Source organism: Peromyscus leucopus, chromosome 23 (assembly GCF_004664715.2).
Source record: "Peromyscus leucopus breed LL Stock chromosome 23, UCI_PerLeu_2.1, whole genome shotgun sequence".
Classification (NCBI taxonomy): Eukaryota; Metazoa; Chordata; class Mammalia; order Rodentia; family Cricetidae; genus Peromyscus; species Peromyscus leucopus.
Genome location: NC_051082.1, coordinates 27,631,885 through 27,644,370, shown reverse-complemented (window position 1 = coordinate 27,644,370; position 12,486 = coordinate 27,631,885).

Below are 12,486 nucleotides of genomic sequence, written 5' to 3'. Positions count from 1 at the left end.
ATTGCAGCGTGGTGGTCAACCACAGAGGGCGGGGCTGAGCCCTGGGACCACATGTCTCTGCCTAATGGCACCCGGGACTTGGGGGTGGGAGCTTCTGGCTCAAGGGGCAGCAGGTGGAGAGAGCCCTGAATGCCAGGTCGAAGAGTTTGGCTTGATAGAGAAAGCAATCCGAGCGCCTGTGCCTATCAGAAATGGGAACTGGTGTCTGGGGATGCATTTCAGTTGGTAGAGGGCCTTGCCTGCCACACACAGCACCATGTACACGGGATGTGGTGGTGAGTGCCTATAATCTCAGCACTCAGAACTGGAGGAGGGTTAGCCTCAGCTACATAGGGAGTTTGAGGCCAGCCTGGGCTTCCTTAGATATATCACAGAAAGGGGAGAACGAGCAATCAAGAGCAAGAGGAGAGAGAGAGAGAGAGAGAGAGAGAGAGAGAGAGAGAGAGAGAAGCTAGGCATGTATGAAATTGGAACACTCAGGCAAAAAGATCACAGGTTCAAGGCCAGCCTTTCTGATGCTCTCTCAAAAAGAGAGAGGTTGCTGGAGAGATGCCAAGTGCTTAAGAGCACTGGTTGCTTTCCCAGAGGACCAGGGTTTGATTCCCAGCACACTCCATGGTGGCTCACAACCATCTGTAACTCCAGTTCCAGAGGATCCGATGCCCTCTTCTGGCCTCCCCAGGCACTGCATCCACATGGTGCACAGACACACATGCACATAAAATACACATGAAAATAAATAAAAAAATATTTTTAAACAGAGAGAAAACTCTATCAGGGTGACACAGGCCTGAGGTCTCAGCACTTGGATGGGAGGTGGTGGTAAAGGGATCAGAGATTCAAAGTCACCATTGGCCACACAGCAATGGGAGACCAGCCTGGGATACTGGAGACCCTAAGTCAAACAAATAACCAAAGAGAACTGGCTCCTGCAAAAAAGGAAACAGGAATGATCAATAACTTTTGTCATTGTTGTTTTTGAGACAGGGTTTCTCTGTGCATAGCCCTGGCTGCCTGGAACTCACCCCATCGACCAAGCTGGCCTTGAACTCACAGAGACCCACCTGCCTCTGCCTCCTGAATGCTGGGATTAAAGGCAAGTGCCACCATTGCCTGACCCAAAAATTATTATTATTATTATTATTATTAATTTTTTTTGGTTTTTGGTTTTTGGAGACAGGGTTTCTCTGTGTAGCTTTGCGCCTTTCCTGGAACTTGCTTTGGAGACCAAGCTGGCCTCGAACTCACAGAGATCCACCTGCCTCTGCCTCCCGAGTGCTGGGATTAAAGGCATGCGCCACCACCACCCAGCCCAAAAATTATTTTTAAATGCAAATTCAAATCAGTTTGAGACACTACCTCATTCCAGTCAGAGTGGCTAGCATCAAAACTCTGACAACAAGCCGGGCGGTGGTAATGCACGCCTCTAATCCCCGCACTCGGGAGGCAGAGCCAGGTGGATCTTGAGTGGATCTTGGGAGTTCAAGGCCAGCCTGGTCTACAGAGTGAGATCCAGGACAGGCACCAAAACTACACGGAGAAACCCTGTCTCAAAAAACCAAAAGAACAAACATAAATAAATAAATAAAACTCTGACAACAAATGTTAGAGAGGATGTGGAGAGAGGAACCCTTACAGCTAGTGGGGGTGCAAATTGATTCAGCTGTTGTGGGAATGAGTTTGGAGGTGCCTCAAAAAATTAAAAATGGAACTACCCTATGACCCAGCTATTTCACTCGTGGACATGTCCCGAGAGAGCCCCAAAGCCTATCACAGATATGCCTGCAACCCCATGCTCACTGTGGCTCTGTTCACTACAGCAGAGGACGGGAACCAGCTGGCTGTCCACCACCAGATAGGCTAGATAAGGACAACCTGATGCACACAGAAACTGGGAACAGTATTAGTCTCTAAAGAAAAATGGGTGGGTTTAGAATATATAATGGCAAGTGAGGACCTCCAAGAACAGAAAGAAAGAAAAGGCATGCATCCTCTCCCTTGTACTGGATCCTAGCCTATACTGGATACATGTGAACAAGCACACAGTAAGGAGAACAAGAGAGGAGGCTTTGGGTAGTCAGTGGATGGGACACAGAGGGAGGGCTCAGGATCAGGAAAGAGCAGGCTGTTCATGGCTCTTCTGGGTTTCCTTCTCTCACGGATTGTTTTGGTTTCGTGTGTGTGCTGCATAAAGGCATTAGGTGGAATTAATGGCGAATGGGTCCAGTGTGATGCTCCACAGCTCAGAATGGCTCTTTTGTTTTGTTTTGAAATAGAGACCCACTGTGTGGCTCTGGCTGGCCTGGAACTCACAGAGATCTGCCTGCCTCTGCCTCTGTGCTCTGGTAATGGTGTTCACCACTGTGCCCAGCTGCAGAATGTCTGTACCAGCCGCATAGACGTTCAGTGAAATGTGTAGACTTTGGGTCTGGGCCAGAGTCTCTTTGGGCGGCTATGTTCATCAAGCTGCATGATATCTTTTATTTGCAAGTTCTTTACAATGAAGTGATTTTTATACATAAAAAGCAAACAAATGAAAGAAAAAAATCAGTGAGAGGTTATGAGGCTCTGGGGAAGGCAGTTATTTCTTAATGGTTACTGGGCTTCTGCCTGGGTGATGAAAGGGTTTTGAAATGGCCAGTGGGGACTGTTACACAACATCACGAATTTCATTAATGTCACTGGATGTACTGTCCTCCTTTGTCTCTGGGGACACGTGCCTAGACCCCTGGTGAATGCCTGAAAACCTCCTGAGCCTTGACAGAGCACGTATTTCCTGTACATACATGTGATAAAGTTTAACGTATGAATCATGAATCATGTGGGCTGACAAGATGGTTCAGTGGGTAAAGGAGCTTGCTGCCAAGCCCAACGACCTGAGTTCTACCCCCGGGCCCCACACGGTGGAAGGAGAGAACCTGACTCTGTTATCCTCTGTCCTCTATAGGTTTCCTGTGGCACAAGGGCCCCCTTCACTCACACATGGATGCACACAAACTTAATAATTAAAATGTAACAGAAATTTAGTTAGGCAGAATGAAAGATTAGCAGTAATGAATAATAAAATAGAAAAATAACATAGTTCTATAATAAAAGTTATTCTCTGGAGCCGGGCGGCAGCGGTGGCACACGCCTTTAATCCCAGCACTTGGAAGGCAGAGCCAGACAGATCTCTGTGAGTTCGAGGCCAGCCTGGTCTACAGAGGGAGATCCAGGACAGGCACCAAAACTACACGGAGAAACCCTGTCTCTGAAAAAAAAAAAAAGTTATTCTGTGTCTTTGTCTCTCTCTCTTTCTCTTTCATAGACCAGGCTGACCTTGCACTCACAGAGATTCACCTGCCTCTGCCTTTCAAATGCTGGGATTAAAGGCCTGGCTCAACTCTTCTCTTTTTTATGATTTTATTTTTAAAAGAGATTTATTATGTATACAGTGTTCTGTCTGCATGCACACCAGAAGAGGGCATCAGATCTCATTATAGATGTGAGCCACCATGTGGTTGCTGGGAACTGAACTCAGGTCCTCTAGAAGAACAGCCAGTGCTCTTAACCTCTGAGCCATATAATTTCATTTTATTCACGTGTGTGTGTACATGGGTGCACTTGTATGTGTAAGTGTATGTCTGTAAGTGTCCACAGATGCCCCAAGAGAGTGAAAGGACAGAATCCTTGAAGCTAGAGTTATAAGAATCCGTGAGTCCAACCCATAGAACCATAGAGGCTATATATATAGCATGGAGGTCCCTAGGACGACTGTGGCTTATAATAAATTTCAGTTTTACTCAAAAAAAAAAAAAAGAAAAGGAAAGGAAAGGAAAGGAAAGGAAAGGAAAGGGGAAAAAAGCAAGGAGCTGGAGATGTAGCTCACTTAGTAGAGAGTGATTGCCCAACATGTGTAAGGCTCTAGGTTCGATCCCCAACATAACCTAGCTTGGTGGTGCATTGCCTGTGATCCTAAGCACTAGGAAGCAGGAGAATCAGGAGTTCAAGGTTAGCTTGGGCTGCATGAGACTTTGCCTCAAAATAAAAGCTGCAATCTGAAAAAAAAGAATCTGTGAGTCATCTGATGTGCGTGGTGGGATCTGAACTCAGGTCTCGTGATTGAGCAGCAAGAGATTTTAAGGCCTGAGTCATCTCTACAGCCGCTATTGCACATTTTCCAATGGCCAAAGAGGAACCTAGGAGCTACTCTGCATTGCAGCCCCAGCTGATATGGGAAGTCTGAGGCAGCGAATCCCAGCACTTGGGGGGTTGGAAGGCGTTGAGGTCATCCTCCGCTGCGTAGGAAACTTTAGGCTGGCCTGGACTCGATGAGACCCACTGTCAAATAAGCAAACAATAAAGAGGTAGTTGGGAACAAAGACAAGAGGGATGAGAGACAGTAGACTTTTTATTTTTCATTGTAAATGATGCAGTTGAAAATGCACACACTGGGGGGCTGGAGAGATGGCTCAGTGGTTAGGAGCACTGACTGCTGTTTCAGTGGACCTGGGTTCAAGTCCCAGCACCCAAGTGGCAGCTCACAACTGTCTGTAACTCCAAGATCTGACATCCTCACACAGACACACATGCAGCAAAACACCAATGCAAATAAAATAAAAATAAATATATTGTATTTTTAAAAAAAGAAAAGAAAACGCACACATTGGCCCATTCTGTATTCATGAGGCTAGACTGAATGCTCTCAAGTTCCAGGCTAGCCTGAACTATATATCAAGATCTTGTCTCAAAGAAGGCAGGGAGGGAAATAGAGAAGAGTACTTTATAATGACAATACAGAGCCAAGTCAACAAGTGCAGGACTTACCAAGGGGGATTTAGGCTGATCTAGCATCCCCCGCACCCACCCAGCTTCCTTTAAGTACATAAAGAGTAACAGAAGGCAAAGGTTAGGTATGTATACCAGCAGTACAGTCCCTGCCTAGAATCCCCCAGTGAGAGGCTGGGGTGTGACTCAGTGGTAGAGCACCTGCCTAGAATCCCCCAGTGAGGGGCTGGGGTGTGGCTCTACTTAAGAGCCCCTTGCCTACCATGTATAAGCCACTGGGCTCCAAATCCAACACAACAAACAGATGGGCACTTGCAGAAGAGGAAGGAGGACTATGGTCAGGCTGAGCTACTTCAGGATGGCAAGCAGAGCTTCTCTGCTGTGTTGGAGAGCAAGACACACTCCTGAAAACAAGGAAGAGGACTGCTCTCTGTCTTGTGTCTGAAAAAGCCAAGGTCACCTGGGAACTCAGGACAAGAAGGGCTGAATTAGAAGAGGCTGTCTTGAGGATTCCCTGTGGGTCCCCTCACCAGAAGGTCCTCAGAAAGACCTAGCATGGCGTCCCTAAAAGGTAGATAAAGTCCCAGCAAGTGAGGGAGTCAGCTCTAGTGTTTAGCGGGACCCAGGGGCCAAGCAAGGTACCAGCTCATACCTCCTCCTGCACCCTCCCTTCTGCCCCTACTGCAGCCAGGAGAGATGCCAGGAAGAGATGTGAACAGTCTTAGCCCTCATTAGGGAAAAGGTTCCCCCGGACACCTGCTGGCCACCATACTGGTCTCTACCCTGCCTTTGCAGGTGGAGCTCAAACATGGAAGGCCTAAGGCTAGGCAGAGAGCCCAAGCTTTTCCAGAGGACAGAAAACCTCCCAGGATCTTCCTCTCTTCCAGGAAGGCTAAGGCCAACCTCCATTCCACTCCTTCTCAGTAGTATTCTCTTATTTCATTTTGACACAGGGCGCCCTGTAGCTCAGACTGACCTTGACCTATGTATCTGGGGATGACCTTGAATTTATGCTCAACCTCCCGGGTGCCAGGATTAGATTACAGGCCAGGCCCCTCCTGCAGGTTCTCCGTCTTCCTGTTCACCCTCCTGCTGCGGAACCCCTGTCTGCTCTATGTAAATAACAAACAGCCTGAATCTAAAAAGAGCTGTTTATTTCATCCCCAGGCAAATCTGTGGGTCCCGCTGGACACTCTCGAATGACTCTGAGTCACAAGTGGATCTGAGGTGGGTGTGGTGATGCACCCACGTAACCCCAGCACCTAGGAGGCTGAGACAATAGGGTCATGAGTTCCAGACCAGCCTGAGCTACATTTGAAAAAAAAAATGATGAGGACACAGTTTCTCCATCACTTGTGCCGTTGTATCCACCGTGGGGCATGGTCAACATGAAGGCCATCACTAACTGGGGCCTCTAGACCCAACAACACCTCAACTGAGAAATCAAATGAATCTCTCTTCCTTCTCCCTTCTCTCTCTTCTCTTTTTGATATAGGGTGTCATATAGAGTGGCCTTCAACTTCCTACGTAGCATAAGGATCTCAAATTACCGATCCCCCGTCTCTACATCCCCAAGTGCTTGGATTGCAGCTGCATGCCACCATGTCTGGGGGATCAAACCCAGGACCCGATGCATACTAAACCAGTATGCTAACAACTGAGCTCCGTCTCCAGCCTCTTATTTATTTGGCTGGGTGTTTATTTGTTTGTGGGTGTGGGTCTTGGCTTTTTGGTTGTTTTGCTTTGTTTCTGCTTTTTTAAGACAAGGTCTCACTGTGTACTCTTAGTTATCCTGGAACTCACAATGTAGACCAGGCTAGCCTCAAACTCACAGTTATGCCTACCTCTGCCTCTTCAGTGACGGGATTAGAGGCAGGTCTCCTGTCACCACACCCAGCTTGCTTAATTTTGAGAGGAGGATTTACAGAGCTAAGGCTGGTTCTGAACTTCGAATTTTCCTGTTTTGACCTTCCCAGGGCTGGGATTATACAGCATGCCACTCCTGACACTGTTTTTAATTTCCTTTTTTTTTTTTAATTTTTTAAAATTACATTTAACTCACATGCGTGCCTGTGTGGTGTGTGTGTGTGTGTGTGTGTGTGTGTGTGTGTGTGTGACATCACACAGAAGACAACGTTTAGAAGTCAGGTCTCTCTTCCCACTGTGTAGAGCCTGGGTATCAAACTCAGCTGAATAGTCTTGGCAGCGAGGAGTCCTTTTAACCCATTAAGCCGTCTTGCTGGCTCCTCTTTTTTTTCTTTTTCTTTTTTTTTTTAAAAGCTGCTTTTTGTTGTTGGTTTGGTTTGGTATTTTGTTTTTTGAAACAGGATTTCCCTTATGTAGCCTTGGCTGTCCTGGAACTCGCTCTGTAGACCAGGCTGACTTCAAACTCACAGAGATCTACTTGTCCTCTGCCTCCCCAGTGCTGGGATTACAGGCGTGCGCCACCACCGCCCGGCGTTTCTTTGTTTTTTAAGGGTAACAGTGTTGTGTTTGGAAGGCTCCTACCAGCCAGCACTGCAACAATCTGGACTAAAACAGAATAATGACATCAATAAATGAACCATCAAATGTACTACAGTCTAATGAAAAGAAAACTATCAGACTCACCCCCGAGGGACACACGGCAAACCTCCGACCAGCATTCCTCAGTGCTGTCCAAGACATCACAATCAAAGAGCCTGAGAAATCAGCACAGCTAAAAGCGCTAAAGGCTATGGCAATGAACTGTCAGGCGGTGTCCTGATGTCACATCAGGTCAGAACACGCCTGCCAGAGTGCACTAGAAGAGAGGGCACCACGTGATTGTCCACATGGTCCACGTATAAACTCTGTGATTTGAATCTGTATAATGTACTAGGGTCTGTTTTGCCCATTCTCCTCTGGTTTTTATTGCAGTGCTAGGAATGGAACCCAGGGCCTTTCTTGTGGTACACAAGCACTCTGCCACTGAGCCACACCCCAGCCCCTCACTGGGGGATTCTAGGCAGGGGCCTCTACCAGAGCACACACCTCACTGGGGGATTCTAGCAGGGCTCTACCACCCCCCCCCCCCCGATTCTAGGCAGCCCCCCCCCCCCCCCCTCCCCCCCCCCCCCCCCCCCCCCCCTGTTCAGCCTCTACCAGAATACTTATGAGGAGATGGGTGTGTGGTTCAGTAGTAGAGCACCTGCCTACGATCCCCCAGTGAGGGGCTGGGGTGTGGCTAGGTAGAGCTCTTGTATAACATGTGTTAGGCTCTGGGTTCAACCCCTGGTATAAAAAAAGAAAGAAAGGAAGAAATGAAGAAAGAAAGGAAGAAAGAAAGAAAGGAAGGAGAGGAAGGAAGGAAGGAAGGAAGAAGAAGAAGAAAGAAAGAAAGAAAGAAAGAAAGAAAGAAAGAAAGAAAGAAAGAAAGAAAGAAAGAAAGAAAGACACACACCCTCACAGCTCCAACAATAGAGCCGAGAAGATGCCCCACCCTGCCCCATCACACGGTGCTCCGACCACACTTAACTTCTGCTTTCCGCAGGTTTGACCTGTCCCCGGGGAGAGACCTGCATGAAGCTGAATGGCAAGAGGGAGAAGAGAGACGCACAATGGCTGGTGTTTGCCCCTGCGACACTGGGAAGGAGGGCTGAGGGCAGCTCCGGGCGAGGAAGGAGAGCCAGGGCGTGAAGTTCAGGCAAGGCGTGGGATTACCTAGTGACACAGGACAGTGAATAGGAACCGAGGGCGGGGGACTAGAGAGATGACCTAGCAGGGATGGTCAGGGACTGCTCCTGGGGAGAACCCAAGTTCAGTCCCCAGCACCCACATACAGGAGGCTCACAACGCCTGTAACTCCAGCTCCAGGGGACCTGGCACCTGTGGCCTCTGCTGGCACCCGCACTAATGTGTATATACACACACAAGACACACAGAGAGCCCCGTAATTAATAATGACAACGATAAATATATATTTTTAGAGTTGTATGTATATAGATGTTTTGCCTGCATATGGGTCAGAAAAGGGTGTCAGATCCCCTGGAACTAGAGTTGTGAGTCCACATGTAGATGTAGACACATGTAAACGTGTGTGTGTGTGTGTTTGTGTGTGTGTTAGACTCATGTAAAACTGTGTGTGTATTAGACTCGTGTAAAACTGTGTGTGTGTTAGACTTGTGTAAAACTCTGTGTGTGTGTGTGTGTGTGTGTGTGTGTGTGTGCATTAGACTCGTGTAAAACTCTGTGTGTGTGTTGCTTAGGATCAACATTAGAACTTTACACATGTTAAGTGATCTACGACTGAATTACATTCCCAGCACAGACCTCAAACTCATAATCTTCCAGCCTCAGCTTCCAAAGTAGCAGAGATTATAGGTCTGAACCAGCAAGTCCTCCTCTATGTTCCTTTTTCATTTTTTTCTTTTGGTATTAGATTTATTTTTGCTCCTCCCAGGGAGGTCTGCCCATTTAGAAAGGGTTGATGAGACGGTTGGACAAGGGAACCAGGGTACAGCTCAGATGATGGAGCGCTTGCCTGGCATGCACAGGCCTTGTGCAGCCACAGCTAGGCACAAACCTGGCATCCCAGCGCTTTGGAGGTGGAAGGCAAGAGGATCGGAATTCAAGGTCATCCTTGCCTACCTAGGGCATCCCAGACCAGCTTGAGCTACGTGAAACCTTGTATCTAAAAATAAAAAGCCCCCCCCTTCAAAAAAAACAAAACAAAACTAAGAAACAACAAAAAAAGAAATGGCTGAGAGAGAAGTCACCTGTGAAGGTCAGAGGCCAAATTATGGGAGTCCTGGGAATTGAACTCAGGTCCTCAGCTTGGTGGCAAGCACCTTTACCTATACTGTGCCTATCTCACTATTCCAGAAAGCATTTTAAATGTATATGGATTTTTTTTTTGTCTGCACCCACATACACATGTAAACCCAGTGCATGCCTGTGCCTTCCACGGCCAGAAACTGTAGTTGTGGGGGAGGTAGCTGGAAAGCTAGCTCAACAGTTCAGAGCATTGTTGCAGAGGTTCACTTCCCAGCACCCACATCATGGCTCACAAACATCTGTAACTCCAGTTCCAAGGCTTCCAACACCCTCTTCTGATCTCTTTTCACACCATTATGCACACACAGACATGTGGAAACCACACTCATACACATAATTTTTTAAATAATTTTTTTTAAGGAATCAGATCCTCTAGAAACAGAGAACAAAATCCCCTGGAATTGGAGTTACAGTTGATAGTGGCCGTGTGGTGCTGGGAACCATGATCTTAACCATTGTGCCTCTCTACCATCTCTACAGCCCAATAGCTGGTCAGTTTTAAATACTTTCTCCCGGTGGGCAGTAGTGATGCACGCCTTTAATCCCAGCAGAGGGAGAGGCAGGCAGACCTCTGAGTTTGAGGCCAGACTGGGTTCCAGGATAGTCAGGGTTACACAGAGAAACCCTGTCTCAAAAAGGAAAACAAGGGGGTAGGGATTTAGCTCAGCGGTAGAGCATTTGCCTAGCATGTGCAAGGCCCTGGGTTCGGTCCTCAGCTCTGGAAAAAAGAAAAAAGAAAAGAAAAAATATCAAAAAGCAAAACAAAAACAAACAAAAAATAAACAAAACAACCCACACTTCTTTCCATTGATTGTTCCAAAGCTGCCTCTTCAGTTCTTGGTACCCAGAGCAGAATCTCAGGTCCCTACTGGGTAATAGGCGCCATTGATGGAACCTTCCTAGCTGGGCAGGCCTCAGAGTGGAAAACCCTGAAGGGAGTGCCTGGAGACATACAATCCTTACAGTTAAGCACACCTGAGATGTTCATCACCAGTCACCTCCACCACGAGGCTCCCTTCCAGGCCTGCACACAACTTCCCTTTACTCCTTACTGCCTTTTATTTTATTTTTGAGGCAGGGTCTCTTGTAGTCTATTCTGGCTGAGGTGCACTGTGTAGCTGCAGTTGGCCTTGAATTCCTCTGCCTCTACTTCCCAAGAGCTGGGACTACTAGTATGCACCAGCAGGCCTTGGTCTCCTGGGGTTTAGACCTGTCTGCTGGGATCCAGGTCTCAGTTTCCAGCCAGGAAGAAAAAGCAGCACTCTGGATGGGTTTGCAGGGACAGCGGGGTCTGGACGGCACTTTGCCGCCCTCTGGAGGCAGTGTGTAGTAGTCTAGGTCCAAATCCTGTGAGGAGAACGCAGAGGTGAATAGGCGGGCTCCACTAAAGATCAGAATCTCAGATCTGGCTTCAACCTTGAGGAGACACCACGTAAACAGCCTGACCAGGATCTCATCCCATCCACCATGACTCCTGTCAATACTCAGGCCCTCAAAGATCAAGAGACAGACCACTGGATCTGTGTCTGTGTGACCCTGACACACAGCTTTCCCATGAGCGTTAGTTCCTGCTCTGTTTAATCAGCGTGATAGAAGGAGAGGAGGAGGAAGAGGAGCTGGGTGTGGTGGCGCACGCCTTTAATCCCAGCACTTGGGAGGCAGAGGCAGGCAGATCTCTGTGAGTTCAAGGCCAGCCTGGTCTACAAATCAAGTTCCAGGACAGCCAGGACTGTTACACAGAGAAACTTTGTCTCAAAAAACCAAATTAATTAATTAATTAATTAAGGAAGGAAGGAAGGAAGGAAATGAATGAATGAATGAATGAATGAACGAACAAATAAATGAATAATAAAAATAAAAGCTGCAAAGACCACCAAGTGCACATCCCACAGCCAAGGTTGAACATTGGGATTATGGCTGTTTTCAGGAAGAGGGTGTCAGGAAGGATTGTTAAGGGGTTTAGGCTTCTGGATAGTGATTTGGGGGAGGATTTAAGTAAGGGTGTAAGAGTGCTTTTCTTAGGACTAGATGTTATTAGGGAGTGGGCTCAGTTTGCTGATTACATTCTCCCCCCTCCCCCACGCACACAGGGTTTCTCTATGTAGCCCTGGCTGTCCTGGAACTCACTCTGTAGACCAGGCTGGCCTCAAACTCACAGAGATTTTTCTGCCTCTGCCTCCAAATGCTGGGATTAAAGGCATGTGTGCCACTACCCGGCGGCTAATGACATTTTTAAAATAATAATATTTACAGTACAGAAATTAGACCCTGGCACTTGCACGTGCTAGGCAAGCATGCTCACTCTAAGTGACGCACCCAGGCCCCACTGATGGATTCTAGGCAAGTGCTCAGCCACTGAGCTGGACATGTAGAGATGGCTGGCCTTGAACATGGCTTGATATGGAACTTGATATGTAGCCCAGGCTGGCCTTGAACTCATAAAGATCTGCTTGCCTCTGCCACCCGAGTGCTGGAATTAAAGGTGTGCCATCATGACCGATGTCCTTAATTTTTTGAGACAGGTCTTGCCATGTAGCCCTGGCTGGCCTTGAATTTTCTATCCTCCTGCCTCTGCCTCCTAAATACTAAGATTACAGGCATGTGCTACTGTACTTGGCTGGATATTTGGATTTTTGGCTTTTGTTTCTTATGGTACTGGGGCGTATTAGATTATAGGCCTGGGCCTTTATGCCATACCCTAGAGCCTGGGTCAGGCATGCCTCCAGCCTCTCTCTCTGGGACAGAGTTCACAATCAGTTCATGCTGTGACTTGGCAGCTCCCGATTTATAGTACCTTGCTCCTCTGCATTTTTTGTCATGTTCACTGTGCTGAATTAGATCACATGATTCTAACCTTTCTGCTGCCCCTAAAAGGTTATTTAAAAAAAAGATCTTTTCTTTGTTCTGGGGATTTGGTCATTCCTC